The sequence below is a fragment of the Dreissena polymorpha genome, chromosome 12 (assembly GCF_020536995.1).
Source record: "Dreissena polymorpha isolate Duluth1 chromosome 12, UMN_Dpol_1.0, whole genome shotgun sequence".
Taxonomy (NCBI): domain Eukaryota; kingdom Metazoa; phylum Mollusca; class Bivalvia; order Myida; family Dreissenidae; genus Dreissena; species Dreissena polymorpha.
The window spans coordinates 5,407,739-5,434,934 of NC_068366.1; the positions used below are offsets into that span (position 1 = coordinate 5,407,739).

The 27,196-nt window shown below is 32.2% G+C and overlaps 1 long non-coding RNA gene and 1 pseudogene across 1 annotated transcript; one reads left to right on the top strand and one right to left on the bottom strand.

Annotated features, from left to right (window-relative positions):
• Positions 1–6,963: 6,963 nt before the first annotated feature.
• On the bottom strand, positions 6,964–8,922 carry LOC127854056 (uncharacterized). The gene is made up of 2 exons (XR_008036897.1): positions 8,875–8,922; positions 6,964–8,255 (listed from the first exon to the last, which is right to left on the bottom strand). It is a non-coding gene; the product is annotated as an uncharacterized LOC127854056 (long non-coding RNA).
• A 465-nt stretch (positions 8,923–9,387) lies between these two features.
• Positions 9,388–27,196, top strand: part of LOC127853837 (CUE domain-containing protein 2-B-like) — a 48,406-nt pseudogene continuing 30,597 nt past the window's right edge.

The window sequence follows — 27,196 nt, forward strand, 5'->3', positions numbered from 1 at the left end:
ATTATAAAAATATTGAAATACAATACATAATACATACGTCGGAATATCAGTGTAAATAATTACCATCGCCTCAGTTAATTTTCCCCTCAGTTAACAATTAAGCTTACCAAATATTGTACACCTTAAGTGTTCTATATTTTTCTAGTAAGTACAGTAATAAGTCCTAATTTCTCTGTTAATGTGTAAGTCCTGGACACACGTATGCTACATATCACAGAATAGTCTCAATCAGCACGCCATTGTGCTAAACTCAAATTCACACCGTTCTATCGACTCCAGCGACGCCTGTGGATCAAGCGACAACTTAGGTACTGAATACTGTTGCCGTTTTCATGACCATATAATAAGTAGTCATGGCCGTTATCATGAGGCGTTGAAAAAACAACACTAAGATTTAATCGTTGATAACAATGTAGTTTGTTCATGTGCGATGCTGTTATTTGGAATACCCAGAGTCTTTCTAACTTAGGCTCTCAAAGAACACACTCAAACGTGCTCAATGCACTACGTAAACTATAAAGAATAGGGAAATACTTGCACTCTGCTTTCCACCAACATGTATACTGTATCTCAGTCGTCGTATGACCCACATTCGTCGCTGGATTGGATTTAACGCTGTGAATTCAGAACAATAGTGCTAACATTTCCTTGACAATCCTTTTTTCTGTATCGATCCACAACCTTACGATGTACGAACGCGTCAATGCATCAAAACGTTACCGGTATTCTTGTCGGATTCACAGGGCGCGTCGTATACATTTAACAATGTCAATTCAATAGCAAAAGTGTTTATATTTACAATATTAATATATACACCGTTTTGTTAAAACAACGATGTTATAACTGATACAATAAAGATGGTTAAGTTTGTTACATTTATATGAAAATAGCTAAGCCTAAAGTGTTGTCAGTATATTGTACAGATGCCGAACGCGTTTATTTCAATTCAAGAAACAAACATTTTTTTAAAGTTCAAAGCTAATTATCATTAAAACGACCTGCTTTTAAAAAATACTCCTATAAGTTTCAATGTTTTAAACAAATATTTGTAATATGTCATTTTTGTATGCTCTTAATTTGGTCAAATTTTGCACACGACATTTAAAAGGGCCGTTCAACAGATTATGTCATGTATTGAAGCATGTCATTAAATGCTTTATATTGATCGATTTAAATAGTTGACCTAAAAATCTCCAGTAAAAAAACGAGAATACAATTTAAAAAAAATAAAATAATTAATCCTCAACAGGGCTCGAACCACTGAATCCTGGACTCCTGGTGTAAAAAGTACCTCGCCTAGACCGCTCAACCATCCATGCTCATGCTTAGAGCGGATGTATATTTTTACCTATATAAGCAATCCTCGTAGTTTCCCAAAATATAACTACAACAACAGAACTTTCCAAATGATTCAATCGTTTCGCGTCGCACGACGCTTTATAATTTTAATGTTTTCAAATCGTCAAAATATGCATATAATGGATATTTAAGAGTATGGTAAATGGTTAGTATTACTATTTCCTCAAAACATATCATAACAAAAACAAAAATGTGCGAATCTGAAACAACTTTGTTATTGTGTCAATTTGCAAATCCGTTGGACAGTCCCTTTTTGATTTCTGCTCAAATTCATTAAACAAAAGAAGGCTGCCACTTCAAGCGAAACAATACTATTTTAGATAGTTTGATTCCGCATACCTTGACATTGCGATATCAAAGTATTCAATGAAACAATGGTATTCATTATATAGATTTATAATTTCGTATGAAAAATATATGTTTTACAATATCATATTAAACTACAATCAGTTTCATTTGTTACCAATTCATTGCATCATAATACCTTTACTGCGCTTATAGAGAAATATAATTGCCAAACACTAAGTTGTTTTATATTGTTAATTGATGTCAATAGAGATCACATGGTCACAACGCCACAAACTTAAGCAAATTAATTGGAAGAACACATATACTGCTTTTGCTTTTGTGTTCTCTTTGTTCCATGTGTATAATCTCATTCAAACAACACAATTTTATCTAATGTAAAACAGGTTAGATAAAACGACACAATGGTAATTTAATTAATTTCGTTTACAATAATTATTAAAATATCAGTATTCGTTAATTAAAAACATAACCTATTATGATTAATTAACAGTATGATATATTTGATTTGTTATGTTTATTAATGATTTGTAATTGATCAGTGATCATAAAGATGATGTGTTCTTGAATTGAACATCAACGAGTCACTCATTTTTTATGATTACCAGTGCATTAGGAATTGATATTCTACCAAAGTCGACATATTTTATGTGGTATTTTATGCTTTCTCAGTTTATACTTTAAATACATACAGAGATAATTTCGCTTAGATAATTACATCATGGCATGTAATGACGTTATTTTGTATAGTTGTTGAACCAAGGATCTTTAATGATTAGTTTTATTTACTGTAACAGTTCGTTAACGAGGGTAAAGTAGTTACTTAACATTGAAACTGTACACAGTTCTGAAAATTTATTGTATGCTTTCCGGTGGTTTATATAGAAATATCAGTGAATTGAAACTGATAATTTCACTGTTTCAAACAGTGAAAATCAACAGTGAAAAGTATCGATAATTTTCACAGTTTACTGTGAAATGACATTTTTTGACGAAATGACGTCATTATCCCAGCCAAATTCTTTAGTTAAATTCTTTAACAATGTATATAAACGGTGAAATTAAACATACAATGAAAAGAAAATTTGGTGGATTCGGTGGAGTATCGATTTTGATTCACTCGTGATCATAGAAAATATAAATGTTCACTCTTAGCTGCGCTACTTGTGAAAATATTATTTTATATGATCACTCGTTAATTAAAATCAATAATCCACCGAATCTAACAAATATCCTCCATATATTCTAGAGAAAGATGCGCAGTCAGACGTTTTGAATAAATGACGTACGAGATACTATTGACGATTTGATAAATGGGCATATACCACAAATGAATTCATTTTCAGATAAACGTTTACATTAACGACTTATGCCAGTGTTATTTATAAAACATACACTTGAAATATTTCAAATATAATTAAAGTATTAAGCTGTTGTGTACAATATTTTAAAGTACCATGTTAAAACATTGTATGAACAAAACACGCCTGCCTATGAACAAGTATGTAATTTACTTTTTTCAAATACTCATGCTCTTCATAGGCAATTTATGTTGGCTGCAATAACAGTGTTTTATATGTTATTAACTCACACCTGATGTATTTTGATTTAGTTATTAGTTAAGTCATTGAGCACCCGAAATTCGCCGCGTGAGGTTTTTATATTGTAAAATGCACACCGTCAACTTTTTAATGCCCGCGAGTATTGCCTGAATTATAATATCATAATCATTAAATTATATACGTTTTCTAAAAAAAGTTGATAAGTCGTTTACACAGGAACATTGGTTGACAGGTTTTTAATTGTTTGATTGCAGCTGCATGCTCATGAATAATAACCTTTATAAGCATTTAATAAATATAAAACTGTTCGCAGCGTATTCAATAACCCAACGATAAAATGTAAACCATGGCTTTGTCAGAAATCTGTTTGTGAATTATGCAGATAATTGTAGTTATATTTGCTGTTTAGAAATTTCCCCGATAATGGGAATTTCCGTATTTTGTTGTTTACTGACAATTATCCCCGAAAATGGGAATTCCGTAATTTACTATTTCCCCTATAGTGGGAACAATATAAACGCCAAATACCCGCTTTTGGTATGAACATTTATACGCGATCCAATATATATATATGTATATATATATATATATATATATATATATATATATATATATATATATATATATATATATATATATATATATATATGTATATATATATATATATATATATATATATATATATATATATATATATATATATATAATCATTGTGTCAATCTAGTACATCACTAAGTAACGACGTCACGTATTTAACGTTACGTCACAAATCGACGTCGCGCCATGGAACCAATCCGCTGGTACCAATTAAACGTTCAAATCTAATGTCCATATGTAACGAACAAAGTGTGTGTCAATACATTATATTGTTTAGTTTAATGGTAGTTGAGAGTCACGTCACTTCGTTTTGATATAAAATATTCCATAACCTATTGAACCTGAGTGGTAATGCACACATATATAACACACAAAACATGTGTTCTTCAATAAACAAATCCACTTCCAACGAGCAATCTTAATCGGTTTCAATTTGTTATACGTGTGAATATGGACTTTTAAAATGTTTTTACTTCGATCCCAACCTGTCAGTAAGCATGGATAATTTGCAACTAACTGGATAATTATTTATAATGCGCTCTTTGGAATTGAACGCATTCTAGCACACTAATGTTCTACCTGATACTATTTGTATTTCATCACGGTAATTAAATATCGCAGAATATTAACTTAGTTAAGAAATTATTGAATAATATTGTTTAAGCTGGCATTATACTATGAACTATACGCAATAATAATTTTCTTCAAAATATTACAGTTTGTCTTGATAAAAGCATGGTATATAACACAATAATTGAAGTACGACAAAAGCTATATAGAACTGTCGCTAAATAGATCTTTATTGTAATATGTAAATATGTATTTGTGTTCGGGTCGCTCTGGTCTTCTTTCTATGTACTTTCCCTTTACTTGGCGGTATGCTCTTTACCGTACAAGAACTTAAGACTTTGCTGTTGAATTTAGTTTAAATTACAAAAGGTCATCAGAAATTAATAATTGTAATCATATACGCATCACATACGCTGTACCGTCGCAGTAGAGTTGCATTGAACACGACGAGGTTTGCAGTAGAATACACGCCAATAGCTGTATGTTGACGCTTTGTCGACGTCGCAGATGATAGGCACGTAAACGCCAAGGAATCACAATATCAACGTTGTGAAAACGCGTATAGAGTGCGAGCACTCACATGACATTTAAGTTAAAGCAATAGCGTTCTTTTGGAGACGACCCCAACGCTCAAATAGACGTTTTACAGTTAACAACAACATGATGCCTTCTGTTAACGATCGTTTAATTGTTTAATGCGGGTGATCATTTGTATATTTAAAACCTAATATTTCCTCAAAATTCAGTTGACTTAAGCTACTTTTAAATGTAATTTATAATGTTTTTGGTAATCACTGGTATGATTACCTAAGAATTGCTCATATATTCTTCAAGTAATCTTTCTCGTTGCGTTTATTATGAAACCACTCGCCATTCTATATAGCATACACATGCTCATTTAATTCATTATCCATATATACAGTAACTGTAAATGATATCTTCATTTATGTCATATGAATTGATAAGTGACACGACAGTCCCTCATGTACATTGAAGATCGTTGTAGCAATTTATCGATGCTCAATGTTTATAGTATGTATGTTTTAACACATTAAAGGGGCCGTCCAACAGATAAAGCGTCGTATCGACGCGATTCGATATTTTAGGAAACTACGAGGATTGCTTATATAGCTAAACAATACATCCGCTCCGATTGTGAGCGTGGATGGTCGAGTGGTCTAGGTGCGGTCTAGGTGCGAGGCTTTTCACCCCAGGACTCAATGAATCCAGGGGCTAGTGGTTCGAACCCTGTTGAATGTTACTTGTTTTCCTTTTTATTTTTAAATTGAATTCTTGTTTTTAACTGGAGATTTATAGTTCAATGTTTGAATTTATCAATATAAAGCATTTATAGCATTTAATGACAAGCTTCAATACATGCCAAAATCTGTTGGACGGCCCCTTTAAATGACGCATACTTGAGCGTATGTACTTTTCGGTGTATGCAGTATCTTCCTTAGACATATTATTATGGTTGGGTTGACTTTTAATTTATTACACGATTTTGGAACTCATAACTTTGTTCAAATCTACAACGATAAAACACGTCACGGTTAAATTCATTAAGTAAATAATTGTATTTATTATTATCATAAGTTGAGAAGATAAAATGTTTAATCGGGTATAGTTATACTATTTAGAATTCAAAAATTATTTTATTGAAATTTGAAACTTTTATCAGTAGAAATGAGCAAACAAGAAAAACTCTTTTTTGCAGTATTCAACATGTTTATCGGCTGTAATAAACATGTTTATCAGCGAAATATCAAATAAATGAATTCATATAAACAAGGACGTTGGCTCATGAATATTTAGGTCAAGTCACTAAGTCAGCAACGCAACAACATATTGCAACCTTGGAAAGCCGATTTCAATTTTTTTCGATAAGCTACTTACAATTTTAATGCAAATAGTGATTCCTTAGTATTTTTTAGCAGAACTTCAAAATTAAAACGAAGAATGATATGTCTGTCATATTACAAACGTCATTGAACATTTCTTTCATGTTTTTTCCAAAATTAAAGATGCGAATATAAGTATTTTCAGATGAAATGTAAGCATATTTCACATTGCATTTAATTCGAATATTTAACAGACGTTTTAATAATGCACTTAAGGTATGTATGCATATAGTTCTATTTTAAAACAAATAATTAATGTCAAATGAATGTTTTTTGTGTAACGTTATGGATTATTATGGAACGCGATATAAGTAGTTTTGTATCATCATTTCTGTAGATAAAATCGCACTTTAATGGTTATAATGCCGCGAATCAGCTGAGTCTTGATTTTGATTGATAAATTTGATTGATGCATGAAAAACGATACACAAAAAACAGTTTAAGAAATACATTTTTTTCCAATGTCGACTTTTGTATTTAATTCAAATGCCCACAACTTAGGGCTATTGACTTTTACAATACAAGTCTAACATGATTCATGAAAGGCCGCATCACGTTGCCAAAATACAATACACACATGAACTAGGCACAGTACTCAAACATCGATAAACAGTAACTTAATTTTCCAATGAAAACAGTAAGCAACGCATTTAAAAGAGACAATGTAATTCAAGCCTGTGGAGTTTTTTATTACGTTAATGGACTTTAAAAAACTAACTCACATTTTACAAGAGATTCCAACAAAACATTAAGTATACACACATAATTTCATATCTTCATAACATGTACAGAAGTGAATCTCCAGCTGCTGGAGCCGTATTGCTTTCTCATAATATACAATGTGTTGGTCCTTAATTTAAGGCACATGATCTATTGCCAAAACAGTAAGAAAAAGCACAATACGAAACAACATACACACATAGAATAATAAACATGGGGTTATCGCTTTGGAACGGTCAATGCAAAGCACTTGGGGTTTAAACCGGTTTTTAAGAGCGCTCAATCTCATAACTTTTCGTCAAACACATTAAAGCACATTTCAGTAATAATATACCATTTAACTACTTATCGGTATGATGAAATCGAAGCAACAACCTTATGTTATGAAACAAGAGAAACACCGCGCCCTTGAATTCAGCGATTCAGACGTATAGCATCATGTTTGAAGCATTCAGAGCATTGTCACGATATCCTGGTAAGATGCCGCACAAGTGTAACAGTCAGGATTGCAGAAGCTGTGCTAACACAACGCAATAACCCCTCAGGAACCAGATACAATTACACAAGAACAATAAATAAATTTATTTACAACATTAAAATAATCTATTTACAATATGATATGACTATCAAAAGAAATAAACCAACAAAGTATCAAAGTTAATGGCCAGTTAACGTAGTTCAACTGAATATTTTATATGTAGTGGTGCGACCTGAACCTATGTCCGGCCGTCAATGACCAGAACCGGAACTAAGCACCATTTGTAGTGCTCTGCGGAGTAGCAAACTTCGAGCTGTATCAAACCCGAAAGTAGAATGCAGATAACCCGAGCTATATTAAACCCCAAAGTAGACTGTAGATACCTGAGCTGTATCAAGCCCGGAAGTAGACTGTACATACCCGAGCAGACTATGCCCGGAAGAAAACTGCGATATCCAAGCTGTATCAAGCCCGGCAGTAGTATACTGTCAAACACCGAACAGACTATGCCCGGAAGTAGAACGTTGTCAAACGCCGAGCAGACTTTGCCCGGAAGTAGAACGAACTGATGACGTTTACGTGACCGGTCGTATACCGGTGCGAACGGTTCCCCGTAGTACGCCTTATAACGAGGTGTCGTCGGTAATGTCAACGAGTATGACGCCCTGTAGACTTGCAGATGCTCATGTAGCACTGGCGTTACAATTACGGTGCGTTGACGACCTGACGTCTACCATGCCAAACGACTACCCATTGAAACGGCTAAAATAAATGACATTAGTAAATACTTTTCCATTAACGACTGTCTTACAGTCATACAATATAAATATATATTGTACAATGTCATACAATGTATCACAATCTTTTTTACTTTCATAAATGCGAAAGTTTCTTATAAAATATTGCTATTCGCTAGAATGCATATAGTTAATGCACTAAGTGCCAAACAGTTGTACACATAATACTTAATTCACCAACTAACATCTAAATGTTACATATAATACTACACCGTTAATGTGTAATATTGAATTAAATCAAACTCTAATGGTTTGTTAAATCAATTGATGCATAAAGCATCTACACGAAATAAATGATATAAAGACATAAACAAAGTAATTATTATACAAGCCTCGAGTACATAGGATAATGTACACAAGCAAACAACTACACAGTTTATGCAAGTTTCCGTTTTTGACAACTATTTAACAACATTGAAACACAAGTTCAACTTCAACGTTTACTTGTAAAAATGCAAAACAAAATGTAAACAACAATCTACTTTATTCCTATAATAATACATTGCAATATTTAAATAAAATAACAATGATTTCACCTAGCAAAAATAAGTATCAAAAATGTAATTGAAAATGAAATAACTTACCCAAATGCCGTATGCTATGGACACACTTACGTCCCAGCTAGTGCTCTAGTATCAAAGCTATAACTGCCCTTGTATTTCAAATAGTCTGTCAATTTATACGTGTAACCGCCCAGCAGCGTTTACCGAAAAATCGAGGAACATGCTCTCCCCGAACTCAAACTGAACAACTTTTCTTCAACTGACCAATATAATTCGACATAAATCGATCATGTACACATCACCCGAAATCGTACGACTAAAAGCGTAATACAATGAGGCCCGTAAGTCTACCTTTACAAAACATAACAATTTACAACAATATGAAGATCGAAATTTCTTAAAACTAAACGTATTTAATCGTGTTTTGGCTTAAACTGTATCTTCTACCACTCTGAATAATGTGGCTAACAAAAAACTTGATTAAAACCCCTATTATAACCACCATACAAAAAAATCTAAAAGCTTACATAACTTGACAAAAATGTAAAGTTCTATACAAATGAGGCCCGATAGTTAACATAAAATAATATAGAAATGAATGGTTTCTATCTTTACAACAAGATTAACAAAATTCAAAAGTACACTGAGGGTGTCTATCTTCGCCCTCGGTCAGACGGCAGCCTGTTACAAAAAGCTCGACTGAAGGCAAATAACAAATTACGGGAGGTGATGGTCAGGGAAATGCTGTTTTCAGATGACGCTTCTCTGGTCACCCAAACCTAAACTGAACTTCAGAAACTGATCTATTTGCAAAGGCATGTGATTAGTTCAGCATGCCAATCAGCCTGAAGAAATCACGAGTGATGGTTCATCACCTGGTCCGAACCCTATCAGATCACCATCAACAACTATGAATTAGAGGTGTTCAGCCGGTACCGACGACCTTTCACTGAAAAGCAGAGATACACCAAGGGATCGGCAAGGACTTAACAGACCTCGCCAGGTCATAAAGCGATTGGAACAACAGCATGCTGACTAAAAACAAAAAAACGATGTGCATCAGTCCTGCGTGTTAAACATTCTTATGTATGACAGCCAATCCTTGATCTTGTTGTATATATTTTTAATGTTTGACTAGAGGTGGAAAAGGAGAGGATCCGCTAGCTTGTCAATGACAATCACACACCCAGAATGGGCACACAGCTGCTGCCGGGAGTTTAATCATCATTTTTATACGCAAGGTGTGACATAGAATGCCACTCCCGAGCAGTTCTGCACAGCCACTGTAAACGCTGCAAAAGCACCCTTACATATACAAGCAACTGGACGCTACATACACAATTATGACATTACTAAGCCATGCACGTCAATTTTCTGAAAAGAACTGCGGACACAAACAGCTATACATTTTGAACACATACACAGTCGCTTTGTATGTTTAGCCTTTATACCCACCACGTATGAGCTTGGTTTTGAGTTATGAGCTTCATTATGAAATTCCGTGCAAAGGTCATTATTAAATAGATGTTTACTACGTTTATGCAAGTATGTACTGTATGTGTGTTATAATGGCCGTATTTCATCGTACTTATATGATATGGATTTGAAAGTTACATTCATAAGATGTTTGCCATATGCAAAATATCTCCATTAATATGTTTTTTTGTCTTTGCAATCAAGTTATAATACCGTGCTTTTAACAAACCTTTAACATACAGTTTAACAGTTTAATGTTATGTGTATCGACGCAAATTTTGGTTCTAAGAGAAACATATCAAAATGACATGAGTCATATATAATCAATATACATATACAAAATATATATTTTAAGCTATGTAGCTTTACCACTAACGATGTATCATCATCAACAAGTGGCAGCCATGTATTTCAATGGTTCAAAGAAAATGACAACGATATATGCTTGTTACAGGAGTTACATAGCCGCAAACAAAATAAAAACTCATTTTGGGCGCGTAATTAGGTGGTGAGCTCTTTTTAAATCATCTTGGCAAAAGCGTATTTATTAGTGCAAACACAACTGTTACCTAACAAATAATAGAGTATATCAATATTATTGAGGGCAGACTTCAACTTCTACATATGTGGCTGGTTATGAGACTCTGACCCATTTGTCTCTGACGTCGTTTCCGAAAAAAAACGTTAAGTTGTGACTACCGTTTCGCGTACTTTGCAAAGTATTTTTTAGCCAGTTATTATAGTTTTATTTTCAGGTAGAACATACAGCAAGATTGTTAAGCGCGGGTAATTATAATTGTGTGTTTTTGTTTTTGATTGTTTATAATTTAATTAACCTCAGTTTATATACAATGAATACAGTAGCGCGGAGATGGCAATTGTCAATTTTCGTATAGTATTCATGTTTTTGCGTAAGGTAGGTGTTTGTTAGTTTGAAGTTGTTTTTTTCAACTAATATCAAAATTGTCTTTGTGGATGGAATTTAATGTAAAATTAATCATGGTGTGTGTAGGAGTCGTTTAGGCTGTCAAAAGGGAAATTTAAGACGATATTTTCACGCGAAAGGTTTCATAATGTAACAAACTTCTCATTTAATATTTTGTTGATGAACTTTCCTGTATTGGCAGTAATGACATTTCGTTGGGAAATTTTTGTGTATGTATTCTTCTTTCTATTCAATTTTCACTTGATGTAATTAAAGAGTATTGTATAACAGTTGATCAGTTTACAGCAGACACGCTGTGAACTGAAAAGTGTTGTATAAATTCTTTAGCAAATTTATGTGCAATCCCTCTATGGATGTAAGCAATTACATTTCCATTTGTAGTGACAACACAATTAAAATGGGTCAGTAATGTTATCAATTATATTTGATGATGTTAATGAGTATAACACTTATTGTTTCTATTCTTGTCAGAATTGAAAGTTGAAGATGTACATATAAATGGTTGTGTTAATGATGAAGTTGACAATATTAAGCGGTAAATTGTTGTCTTAGGCTGCATCTGATGAGACATGTGTTACAGCCAAATATACAGATCGAGCAAAACGACTAAGTGCGAACACCAAAACAAATGCTCATTAGTATCAGGTATCATGTGAATTACAAAATGCATTCTTACCCTATTTGTGTTTATCATTTATACTGTATTTTCCTGTAATTTAACAAACGATTATCCCATGCAAAGTTATGGGGCTGCTTTGTAAAAAAGAAGACGGACTTATGTATTTAAAGAAAAATATATTATGTTACAGGATGAAAACCAGTGTACGCTCTTGATGAAGCAGTAATGTTAAGTTGAAGAGATAAGCGTTTAACTAGCTTAGTTAATCCTCGTTTGAACACGTTCGTGACGTCACAAAATACGTGTCTGATCAGATAATTAAAAAACATACTTTATATTAATGTTTTAACTTAGAACACTAGATATGTTCTGTCTTTTGTGCATATCTGGAGGTTTCAGAGTGAATTCTGAACGAAACAAAAATATTTTTATGTTGATAATATACTGATTAATAAATTGTTGTGTTATCTTCACAAATATCAAGTTTGCAAAGAAGAAATAACAATTGAGAAGAATAGTGCATATCATAGTGATTGTCGATGCAATAAATTATGGCCAATGAGACGGTCTCCATTGTGTGATGCATGTGTTATGTGATTGTAGAAGGTTGCTTATAAGTGATCAGTCATGTTAAATATGTTTATTTACTGCCGATCTTCAAATATGAATTGTGCCAATCCTGATGCAACCACAGCTTACCAAGTTTACGCTTTACTGTCAGTTTGTACATTGTGTGGCTGATACTATGGGCAATATATTGTGTTCATAGTGTAATGTGATCGACGTTTTAAGACCAGATAAAGTGTTTTATTCCAGACATAATAATAGGTCATTTTTTATCAAGAAATAACACAAATACAATTTAATGTGGTACATAAAATCAACTATGGGTACCTTGCGTTTTTTTTAATCGCTGTGTCATCCATAAGTTATAATTTATGTTCATTGACATACGCAAACAATGGAGCTATGATCAGCACAAACTAATCAGCATAACACGGAATGTTACTCATTGAATTGAAACGTCATTTCATACAAAACAGCGCTCTTGGCGTTTCTGACATGACACATTTCTGACACACAAACATGGCATAACAGTTTTAGGAATTGTTAGGACTTATTTGAATATCATATCAATTTAAGTCATGGAGGGTTTGTCATATATAATTATACTATACTAACCTTTATAATTAGTGCAAACATCGTTTGGTATTTCGAATCAATAATCAACGACAGAACATGGTGTGGTGATTAAAAGAGTCGATTAAAATAGTAAAATAGTACATATAATAACAGCGTTAACATAGCTACTGTTAACGTATATAAAAAATAATCTTTAGGACAATATTCCGACAACATAGTTTTTTCAAAACAATCTTCACATCTTGACACATGACATGAACTTTACATTATTCCGAGACAATGAATGTCAGCCGCAGCAAGTTTGTATTTCAGATTACATCGTTACGTAGGAGGTGGATACGGGGTACTATAGAAAAACTGAAGCTCCAAAAAAAATGTCAGGGTAGACTTGTTTATTCCATCCTCATTTGTTTGGTTATGGAAAGTGAAAACAATCTATATAAGTAAGGGAAAAACATTAACTATTTAAAACAAGTGAAGATAGAACGACGCTCTTACATGCTTTATACAAATCATAAGGACAGCTGAACCCCGTATTAAACCTATAATGAATAATTAAATATTTATTATGATATGGTACGATAAAATAGCATTTTATTGATGACCAATACGTTCAAATACATAGCAGACAATGACGATATTATATGTCAAAGATGATGTCCTATGTGAAAGTTGTTCACGTAATTGGCGTACTTAGCGACAATCGATTGCAGTTGAAAAAAAATATCTCTGTTTCCCTTCAATACATGTTGGCTTTCTTGAAAGAATGAACGGTCGCTTAGCAACTAGCGTTTTCTTATTTCAAGACTATTAGGTGTATGAAACCTGTCTATTGGTCCTCATTTTTTATCTAAAACATGTGTGTACATGCATTTTAAATGTTTGGACAAAATATGATTAAATTGTTTATCTCAAACATGCGTCTTTATTTATAAAACATTATCGGTGTTAAGGAATATTATAATTAAACAAAAAAAAAACGATTTCTAGGTATGCATACCATCTAATACATTTATTTATTAATTAACTCAATATAAATTGTTGCATAAAAGTTAACAAACAATACGGTACTAATTGTAACAGTAATCAATGATTGAAGCTAGTTTTTGTACACAATTTGAACATTGAGCAGTTTACATGCATTAGTACATGTGTAATGCAAATACAAGTAAAACACGATCGGTGAGCCTATGTATGGATATGGAAGTATCATTAGGACGCATGTGTTTTTGTATAAATTATATAGATTAATTTCGTGAACATGATACAAGTTGAATATGCGCATTTGTTAATTGACTTTTATTATTTTGTCTTAAATAATTGTTATATCCTACTTTGCTATTTAATAAATTGTGTTGATGTTTTTTGTTGTTCTTGGTCTTGGTTTATTATCTGATAGAATATCGTAAGTATCATAATTAAATGCAGACTTTGAAACCCTACTGTCTATGTTCAACGATGCATATTTAATCGTTGGAATTGATTAAATACATATAAATATTATTCAGACAATTTTACACATTTTCCGTTTTTTAAATAAACCATCCAGAAGGCTTAATCTATGATGCCCATACGGACAATATATGCGGCGTAATTTGTTTTGACAATATAAAGTTTATTATTATACAAAGAAATAATTCGTTTTATTGCAACAATACATACGTTACCGATGATTCAATATGAGTAATATCTTCATTTTTTTTCGAAGCTAAAAGCATTCCAACTATATGTTGCGAAAATTATATGTTAAATATCAGGTATATTACAAAAAAATATAATACTTTGTTCTTACACATACTGACGAAATTCATTATCTAGGAAGATGGGTTAGATACCAATTTAAATCACTTATGAACTTGTTTTATAATCATATTAACACATTTAATAGAAAAATAGATATAGTATGTTATCTCACTGAAAGCTCTACTTTAATACTTGTCAATTATAGCCAATGTATGTAATAGAGGCATAAGAATTAGCCCTTGATTGCAACCTATACAAAATTAAAATATACGCAGGCCAAAGGTTCTTGTCACATAACAATATGTAATCAAACTGGCATTTAAACACGGTTTCTGTAGATAAAAAAACATGAACACGTATTGATGTTAATTAACAAGGATTTCATAAACCATATGCAGGCCCGATACGAAATCAATAACCAAGATAGTCGTAACTTCATGATATATATGCAAAATGAAAGAGCAGCTATTATAAATATACCGGTACATTGTGACATATTAGCTGCAATTTAAACTATTCTTAACTTACATTCCAGCTTTATTGTCGTAGAAGACATGTCTTATCAGGAAAGATTCTGTAATATAACCTTCATTGAAAAGATAATAATGCCACTTGAAACAATCCTTTAAAATACAATTTTTAAAGAAAAATGCCGTTAAAAACATGTAGAGATATACACGGCGACTAGGTTTTTTCTGTGTTGATATACGGCATATACGGCATAATTCTACGTTCTTTTCCAAAACAGAACATGTTTGCGCAACAAGAAACATTGATTTTGATGCATATCAGAATAATCGTTATGGTTATTGTTTCGACTAGCATTAGGCAAACATCGATCCCCGAGGCTATCAAGTAAACCTAAATTTCGGAAAAGAGATAAAGACAATAAAATAACAAGTTCAGTAGCATTGTGTGTTAGGGAATTATGCGTTCCATATGAATTTAGTTCATGTAGAAATTAAATATGAGAGGAGTTTGTAATACCAAGTTAGCCGAAGGTCAACAAAATTGGAGCATGTACGATTTTTTAAATAAATTATAAATAATTTGTATGGATGCTGTCTTTACATTGTGCATGTAAAATGCATTTAAAACTGTGTCATATTGTGTGAAATACAACTGCTGGCAAGCACACAATTGATGTTGAACATGTCATATCATGACAGCCAACGGTTACAATGGGTATTTTCAAAGCCTTATACATTATTAAACAATGTAATTAAGGGATGTAACACATCAAAACAATTTAAACCTTAATCACTATTTTTTTAACAAGTATTAGTAGGCATACATTTCAAATTTTGTGTGGATTCGTTTGTTTTAATCAGATTTATCAAAGAGAGTTGTTTCACTTGTACACCGTGGTTTTATTATGTTAAAGTCGTAATTGTGCATACGTAAAAAAAACAAACAATGATTGTACAATCTATTCATTTTTCGTGAATCTGTATTATTTGAGTTTTATAAAAGAACACACGACTGTTAGGACAATGTGTGGAGACAAACAAACCAATCAATGCATATCGTTATATAAATGTTTAAAAAGAGGATCAAAACATTCAATACAATGTTACTTCAAAAAAAACAAAAAACAAGTGAGTGAACAAAAATAATATGGGCGCTGCTGAAGTCTCAAGTATTTCAACAAAACAAAGCGAATACAAATTAAGGTATTAGAATAAATAATTAACTTAACGGAATATTATTTGTGGGACATCATTACCTTGATACATGTAACTTTGATAAAAAGGTAACAACACATGTATGTATTGCATCTGCATTATTACTATTTAACGATTAGTGAAAGTAGTCAGTTATATTATATACTATCATCTATACTTTTCTGAGAGCACAAAGGTTACTGTGTACAAGCAGCATTAGAAGTCAGTTCAAAATATCGTTTAATCGTGCTAAGTCAAAGCTATACATATGTTTATATACAGTACATAACAAAAACACATGTTATCCTTTCATAAATATTGTTTTACATTTATTGTCGTAATTTGATTGACAATAAATTAACAAAACATCTTAACAATTGAATGATCATATACTAAATTCGCAAGAAACATTGGGATTGGTTACCCTACTTGGTGTGTTTCGCTTATTTATTTGGCAATGCAATTACATACGTACAAAAGCCTCGACTATTTATCTGATAGGTTTCTCGGGAGGGGCGCTTTTTCTCAATATCAATAAGGCGTTCGTAGTTGGCAAGGTTGTGAATTGATCAACACAAGCGGACATCCTATTAAGAAAGAGATATGGTATTTTTGTGAATTGCGTTGTTCGCACGTATATGTTGCAAAGATGCAGATATATGTTCATGGACAAAAGCATGCGCACCATACAGCATTTGTGTGAATATGTATTGTACACAATTATACATATAACTGCATTTTCAATATTTATTTTCTATAACTTTTTCAAAACAATTGAAAGGGAAAATGGACCTAATTGCAGACCGTAGACGACTGTGAATATTTAATATTGCCAGATTTATTTCAAAATAGAATCAACGGAAACTTTTGTATGAAGAAAAAGACCACTACATACGCCAAGAAAGCTGCATCTACTGTTCTCCGATCACCAAAACAGAATTAACACTAAAAAAATGTGAAAAGTGTTCTTTACACCGACTTGTACATAAAACATTGATGAACATTATTTTAGTAAGATCATTTTTTCAAGTGTTTGCATTCACTTAAACAAATAGCAATATTTTTCACAATATGTAATGATAACATGTACCCGCCTCCTGTAATATTATGTACCCACATCCCTGTTAACAGAACTATCTTCGTGTTAACATACCTAGCTTCCCGTTAACATACCTACCTTCATGTAAGCATACCGCACTCACTTTCCTGCGTAATTACATACCTAAATAGTTTCAGTGCATACCTTACATATGATTTATTTCCTACTTCATTTGTATGTACATATACATATTATACATTAGTTAGGTATAGTTACTATTGTTTTACAATTTAAATGCATTGAAATACTGTTACGGAAAACAAAGTAATTAATTTGCGTACTTCAAGCGATTTTTTTCAATTAAAATTGTATTTTCATTCCTTATAATCTCGCAGGATTTATATGGTATTTTTATGTCTCTATTGGGGACCAGTTGTTTATTGTTTTTTCTTCTCACTTTCGTGATTATTTCCTTTTACTTCTTCATTCCTATGGAATATTCATCTTTTTGTATCCCTATTGTTTTGTTTTCTATTGTTGTTTGTATATGTAGACATCTTATGTCTTAAAATAGAAAACAACTGGAAATATTTTTAAATAGAAACTACTGGACAAGCACACACTAATTATCATGCACATCACCCTCTACCTCTTTAAATAATTAAATTATGTACTTTGAATGTATAAGGGCTAAACAGTTGATGATAAACGCGTAAAGATCTTCAAATGGTTAAATGAAAAAAAGTATATGCCTATTACAAGAAAGTCACTTGACACATACTGTAGCACAAACCTTAAAATATGAATGGGACGGAGATATCTATCGCAGTGGACACATTCAAATAAACAAGGAATTGCCTTTCTGATAAAAAATATTACAGGGATTACAGTCGAAAACTTTAACGAAACAATAATGGGCAGACAAGCAAGTAAAGCTATCAAAATACATGAAACACAACAAACATTAATCAACGTTAACATTGACGATTCCACATTTTACGAAACATTACAATCCTTCATAATTAATAACCAAGATAAAAATATTATAGTCGGTGGTGATTTCAATACTGCTCTTAACCCATTATTAGATAAAAAGAAGGGAAACCTTGATACTCATCCTAAAAATAGAAACATTTTAAATAGCATAATTGAAAACTACAATATGATAGACATCTGGCGTACAGTAAATCCAAATGAAAGCAAATTCACCTGGCACTCAAACACAAACCGAACAATATTGTGTAGATTAGACTATGTTCTAATATCTAAGTCTCTTTGCAGCATCATTGACACATGCAACATAAAACCAGGATTCATGACTGACCACTCTCTAGTTGAACTTAAACTGCACACAATACAAGCAGGATACTTTAAAATTAATAACAGCATCTTATTTGATACACAATATCAAACGCAAATAAAACAATATACATTCAATACTGTTCCAAATAATAAAGATGCGATTCCAAACACCTTATGGGAAGTAATTAAAGGAAATATACGTTACACAACTATTAGATATACATCATTTAAACAAAAAGAAACACACATATTTGAAACTGAAACCATCAACTTCATTGAAACACTTAAAAACAATTACATGAAATAAACACAAACGACACTAACGCCATTGAAAACGAAATAACATTAAAAACAAGTATTAGAATGAATGTATCATACACATTCCAATGGAATAATACTACGAGCACGTGCACAGCATGTTGAACACAATGAAAAAAAAACAAAATATTTCGCAAACATCGAAAAACGTAGAAGTGAACAAAAAACTGTACACAAATTAGTAGTCAATGGGGAAGATAAAACAAACAGAACTCAAATACTAGAATAACAACGTTTATTTTTCGATAACCTCTATGAACGAAAACATATTCAAAATAAAACCCTTTTTAAAAATACACATCATGCACTAAATCAAGAGGAAAGACGACGGATTACTTAATGAATATGAACGTGGATTAGCACTTAACGAAATACAAAATAACAAAAGTCAAGGATCTGATGGCATCACAATCGAATTTTATAAAATATTCTGGAATGATATAAAAACACATCTTATTAATTCACTTAACTATTCATTTAACAACGAAAACTTAACTACGCTTCAAAAACAAGGTATTATATCACTAATTCTAAAACCTGGCAAAAAACTTAGAATCCTTATCAAACTGGCGCCCGATTAGTTTACTAAACAATGATTATAAAATTGCAACTAAATGTATATCAAAAAGAAGAAAAAAAATATTACCATCAATCATCTCAAGATCACAATCTGGTTGCATAAAAGGACGTTACATTGGTGAAAACGTTCGTCTTATCCAAGAATGCATAAATTAGTTCAGCCAACCAAACAAGTATGACCTCATTTTATTTGCAGACTTCGAAAAGGCTTTCGATTCACTAGACCATTCGTTTATGTTCTCTTGCTTAGAAAATATGAATTTCGGTGAAGGTGTCATTAAATGGGTTACACTATTTTACACCGATATTAACAGTATAGTTATTAACAATGGCTTTTTCTCAAACAGTTTTAACATCGAACGAGGGGTAAGACAAGGATGTCCACTTTCATCCTCGCTTTTAAATATATGCATCGAGTATCTATCTCACTATATCCGTCAAACACATATATAAAGGGAATATCGCTAGAACCCGACGAAGAAATTAAACAGTCCCTATTTGCTGACGATGCAACTTATTTCTTAAATGACAGTAGTTACTCATTCGATAATCTTATAGAATCGCTAACCCCTTTTGGAACAGCATCTGGTCTTAAACTAAACAAAAGTAAATGCACTGTGATACGAGTAGGTAAATTTAAACAAAGTAATATTCATCTTAAAAAATAAATGAAATTCAGCTGGACATCAGATAAAGCAACTACGTTATGTTAGGAATAACCTTCAAAACAATGACAATGAAACAATTCTTAAGACATATTGCCTAAATATCAAAAATTCAAAAATTGTTCAAAATCATGGCAGCATCGTAAACTTACACTTATCGGACAAAACACAGTGTTGAAAACGTGTGCACTCCCTAAATTAATTTATAAACTAACAGTTCTCCCAAACTCACCAAATGATATTATTGAATATATAAAATCAGAAATATTTAATTTCATATGGGACGGTAAACCTGATAAAATTAAGCGAACTAAATTAGTTCAAGCAGTAGAATATGGAGGTATCAGACTAACAGATATAGATTCATTCATGAATGCAATCAAATGCTGTTGGGCCAAAAGATATTTAGATAACACCAATACGAGTAAACGGAAATTATTCTATCCGAAAATCCTTAAAACATATGGTGACTCCTTACTTTGTGAATGTTACATCGACAACAATATCTTAGACGAAATTTCAACCAAACACATATTTCTATCGAATGTTCTGTTGGCATGGTGTAAAGTAACTCAGAATTTAGAAACCAAAATAAACAGTAAAATCATTTTATGGAACAATAAAGACATAACTACTTATAATAAAACGTTTTTCTATAAAAGTTGGTTCGAACGAAACATAAAATATGTAGATCAATTGTACTACTACAGAATAAACGACTTCTATACCTTTGATAACTTATGCTACATATTCCGAATACCTACAAGTAATTTTCTGATGTACCACACATTGATCAAAAGTATACCCTTAAATATTAAAGCTCTTACCAATACAAATAACACACCATGTACTCAAAAAACTTTCGTAGAAAACATAATTGCAAAACAAAATAAAACAAACAAAATATTTTACACACTTCAGATTAAAAATCCTGCCGAAATCTCTAAAGCTTAAACTAAATGGAAAAACCTTCTTGGAGAAAATGAATTGAATGGGAAACAAATATTCGTCATGCCATGTAAATCAACTACTGATAGCACACTAAGAAATTTTCAATATAAAGACATCCAGAGAATCATAGCTACAAATAAATATCTTGTTAAGTGCAACCTAGCCAATACAAATCTATTTGATATGTGTTGCTGTGACCTTTAAGAAAGTAATTGGTTGAAGCAACTTGCGACTTACCGTATATAAGACAATTTCTAACAGTTTGAATGGTACACTCAGCGTTTAAATTGCAGTTGCAATACTCTATTAATTACAATGTTGCGTTATGTATTACCTTCATAATGTTCATTTAAAACAAATAAATAAATCTTAATAAAGCGTTTACTGTTCTGATAGTTAGGCTTTTCGTAACAATAAAGTAACGATTAACATGCTTATGATAAAAATACACATGGAAAATATGTTTGTACTAGGTATACATAATAAGTACTAGGTATACATAAAACGTTTTTATCCTATTACCAGATGAAAATCGATAGTATAACAACGATCGTATAAACATTAGCTTTATACTGTCGCTATTTTTAGATCAGATTTGGGTTTTTCCGAAAATTGGAGAATCTGTTTTGTCAACAACAGAAAAATAAAATCGTCAAAAATGCGATATTTTACAATTATTAATTGAAAATATGGAGGAAATAATAGGAAAAATGGAATATTATGTGAGTTTGGGAAAAAAATCAAGTTTATCATGCTCGGCACGAACCATGATAGCGCTCGGCAAGCCTCGCGCTACATCGGTTCTAAGCCTCGCATGATAAACTTTATATTTATCCCAAACTCACATAATATTCTATATTTATCCCACTTTTACAGCGAATTCGGTTGATTAAAGCCCCGTTTTTTAAAGTTTGCTATAATCAACGGCACGTGCAACGTTGTTAGGCAACGTTGTAAACAAATGTAGTTCCTTGTATATAACAACTAAATGTTATATTGATGTTATAAAACTTTAAGATTTGCATTTCTATATGAACAAAATTGTAATTAATAACGCACGACTCTTTGTAACAGAACGATATTCTGATGAAAGCGAAAAAGCACACGCCAAGGCTCGTGCTTTTTGTTTTCTAAGCATCGCATGATAAACCTGATCTATAATCAACACTAAACTATTATTCTCTATTTTAAAATTAAATGCAAGTCCATCGGCTTTCTTCCCATAAAAACCAAAAATAATATCACTAACGCATCAGATATAACAATTAATCATTATCAAGGCTGATTCACGCCATCAAGTCGGTCATACTGCTTGCCTAGGTGCAGGTCTAGACCGGTAACACTGGTATTAGCGCTGTGCATATAACACTAAGGACGAAGGAGTTGAAAGCAATAACATTTGAGAAGTCCACATGAACGGTGTAGAACGCTATCGTACCGATGGAGTTCTGAGCGTTCCTATTAAGGCGTTAGTATCAGCATTGAGGACGACGTGAAATATAATATTCAACACCACAACTAGATTGATCGAGCGACCTTACGCGCTTTTGAAAGTTTAGTATTACACTGGCAACGCACTGGTCAACTGGTAGCATGTGACGAATTCATTTATTAAAATCGAACGAACAATATGGTGCTGCGAATGCGTACATGATCGTAAAAAACATCGTTTGCTAGTTGTGTGATTTAAAACTAGAAGAGAACACACAGAGGAGATTCAATTTAAACGTGTGCCTATTTAATTGATCATCGGGTGGTTTGTATTGAATAATTTGCAACTTACGTACAGATTAAAGTTTTAATATAAATACATATGTAATAAATACGATGTAATTTACTCGAAGTTTGCTTTATTCTTAAAATTTGTAGTAGGTATTCATATTTCGGTGTATACAAATTTTAAATACCTCAATTATATGGGTAATGAATATATCAGTTTAAGTTTATACCACTCAGAGGTAAACTAACAATGAACTAAATGCACCCATTCCAAACTAGTTTTCTTGATTATAATTGAATTACTATGTGCAGTTCGTGGAATCTTCTGAATATGATTAAGCTCTATCGCGTGTGTATAATCACCTGCCGTAATATTTCCTGTAACTGTTTTAATTTACCACTGATTTGATCCGACCATTGACATGCATACATCGTGTAGTGAGAGTCGGGTTCCGGAAATCAAAGTAAACACTGCGCAGTCAGAATAGAAATCGTTCAAGTAGCGTGCACAGTATAACTAGCTTTGCTGACGCCTACAAACCACTTGAAACATGTCATAAATTTATACTAGTATACATTATGGATTACATTTTATAATAAATGAATTGGAACACATGTTTGATAAACTCGATTACTGTATACAAATATACAAATAACGCCATTTAAGCTTTTTGAATAGATACTTACATGGGCAATAACTTAATTGTTCTAACTCAAAAATGCATGGTAGTTCTGCTATTGAAGTCAAGTTACCAGGTAGTGGTATGCAACTGATCGCAAACAGTATTCTGAGTTATCAATTAGAATTGTTTCTAATTGTTTCCGTCTTTCCAGAGTAAAATTAACAAAGATAATAGTGGTAAGCTTCTAAATCAGAATCTCTGACATCTCAAGTCAATAATCAACGACAGAACATGGTATTGTGATTAAACGAGTCGATTAAAATAATAATATATATCATAGGTTAAAAAGGCCACGGCAAACGTATATACAAAATCTGTAACATAAACATTACATCCTAACATAGTTTTATCATAACAATATTCACATATTGACATATTACATGAAATCCGCATCATCCTGGGACAATACAAGTCAGCCGTTACAGTAGTTTTGTTAATGCCAGATAACATCACAATGTAGGAAATGGATAGTGAGAACAATAGAAAAACTGCAACTCCAGAAAGAATGTCAGGGCATAACTATTTATACCATCCTCAGTTTTTATTAAGACAAGCCTTTGTAAGTAGGAAAACATTTACTATTAACACAAAATAAAGTTAGATCGACGTTATTTAATATTAAATGCAAACAATAACAGAACCCCGTAATAAGCCCATAATGAATCATAATACCCACCAATATAAACACGGTTTAATAACATAGCATTGGACAATTAATTTAAAGTGAAGAACATGTTATTGCAGTCCAATTATATTCCGTTTAGATTAATCAATGGTTTAAATTCACCAGAGATAAACGAACTGTACATTGTTTCAAAAACGGTTTAGATCAATAGAATACTTGATAATAAGTAGAAGTTAACCTCGTACAGAGTACTCGTTTTATATTGGCTCAGTCATGTCACATGCTAACTGAATGATTTACCATATTAAGCGGTTATCTTTCGTAAAAGATAAGCACAATTAAGTGACGTAGCACCTTTTTCAAATTATATACTATAAATATAAATATATCATATATAAAACCGAATAATAAACTGTTCTGATATTAGGTGGATATTGGAGAATGAAGAGTACTCAATTCGTAACGCGTTGGTTCTTGACCCCGCACAATTTGTTGATGGTTATGGACTAAATAGTGTGCGAGAGCGCAAAATTAATGTACTGACATTGTTTTACTCCGTATAAGGTCAGCAAGAAACCGTTTAAGATATATAACCGATTCTACCTCTTCATTGTGCATATCAAAAAGTGGCCGTTTGACACTGGGTAAGTTTTGGCAGTACAGCAATTTGCCTGTATAGGTATTGCAATACAATAACAAAAAAACAAACTCAGTAGTTTAGTACATTATTAAATTCCAAACTGAGAAAATTCCGTAAAAAAAATATACATACCGTAAACTTGAATCTATGTTGATTTTAACTGCAGTTGTTTTTTCATTATAAGGCTATAAAGTATTCAGTTACTTTTGTAATACCAGGAATCAATCGTATTATCACTTGGATGCAATTTATGTTTTGAACGTAATCAATTAAATACCGCATAAAACATGAATAGAAAGATCACAAATGAATAAAACATGTAGTTACTGGCATTGTATTAGAAGTTGGTGAGTAAAGTATATTCGGTCGTTTTATGAACACATATACCTATAATTGACCCATTACTATTGAAATATAAACACACCTGAAATGGTGAAATCAACTTCGCGTACTACGTGTGCCACAATACTTTCAATATAATAGCGTATGTGTGTATTCAATGATCGTTGTGAAAACCTGAACAGAAAATGATTTCATATTTTTAGGTAATTTGTGGTTTGTTTGCATCAAACACGTACAGACCGTAGCCCATCTTAAGTATTCCTGAGATAACTCATCATTATATCCAAATAATAAATAATATCCAAGAATTAATCTTGATTTGTAGAGTATTGACATAATTTTATAAAAGACAAAATAACCCTCTTAAATAATTCAACCGTTAAATAATTGTCGTGTATGAAAGACGGATATACGCATTTGCCCGTATTATACTTTTCTTTAATGCACATGAACGCGATTTTCTTTGAACAAGGGGCTTACTGCATTTGCTTAAAATTTCGTCCAAACAGACTTATCATGGATGACACTTACCGCCTTCATGGAATTATTCGTTTACATGAAGACTCTTCTAACCAACAATTCAGTTTAGACGGGCAGTCTCGCAACTGATCAGCTGGTTCTGACAGCACATACTAATTAAGGACGGATTTTAAAGCAAATACAGTAAACCCCATTTACCATGAGTGGGCAGGGCAGTTCCTGACTGGTATTTAGGTATGCTGCTCGCATTTGGCTCAATACCCATTTTCGCATGACGCTGGTTATTTATCAATTGTTTAAAATACGTTTCGTAACAAATGAAGTGTGTTGCCCACCTTCTTTTTTATTTGGACCAATAAGGCCACAATACAATTAAAATTACTATATACTATATATTGAAATGTGATGGACCTGCAAAACAGGTTTAATTATTGATAAGAGATATGTTCGAATACAGTTGTACGAATATGCGGAACGTTATTGGCTTGTCTAATTTCATTAGTAAGTGATTCAAAATAAGAACATACTGTATAAGACAAACATATTTACACGGTTTTATGTGAGTTATACTTAAATATCGTTTTAGTTGTTAATATACATAATAACGTTAAACGTCTAAATAATTGTATTTTACACACATGTATTAAACGTAGGTTGTAAGCGTTTTAGTTCACAAATATATGTCCATCTGATAATCCGTGTACAAAATAACGAGATACTGTCGTAACTGTCTGTCTTAATCAGTCTACTTTGCGCGTTTTGTGATGAATATTTGTGATGGATATTTCAATTGAGATGTAAATGAAAACGTCGACAATTTAATTTATAAACCTCGCTTTAAGCAGTATTGTCTTCATTCCACGCTGTCAAAAAGCTTATTGGTTCCTTTTGTATGTACGATTTAGGTGAAAATGATGTTTAAACATAGTTTTTCTGAAGAATATTAGGATATAACGACAAAAATGATTTCTATATTTATTTAGTTCATTGTTTTGTCCTTTTTTTACGTTGAGGCTGTTTTATCAATTTTAAGATAAGAATACTAATACTTGAATTAAGTCAATAAAATGATTTGAATGGACTTACTTAAAAGAATGAAGGTCAAAGTTGTTTGGTCAGTAAAACAAAGAAAAACATTGTCAAACAACAGTGCCAAAAAAGATCTAACTTTATAAATGGCCACGTGTAATGGTATTTATTTCAAATAAACATGTTTTCCTCGCATCCAGTTGGTGCTTATTCACCAGTGGTGTAATAAAAACAATCTGGATCTCGTCATCTGTACGAATCATATTACCAAACACGTTCATGCGATCGTACGTCGCGCGACTATTGTGTTTGTTTTGGAGAAAAAGGTTGCCTGTTATTCTCCAAATGTTGCGTAAAAATGTGCGAGTAAACATTAGATCGTCTAACAGTATTTAGTTCCTTTTGTAAAAGACACCACTACTGAAGAGTATGTAGTCCAT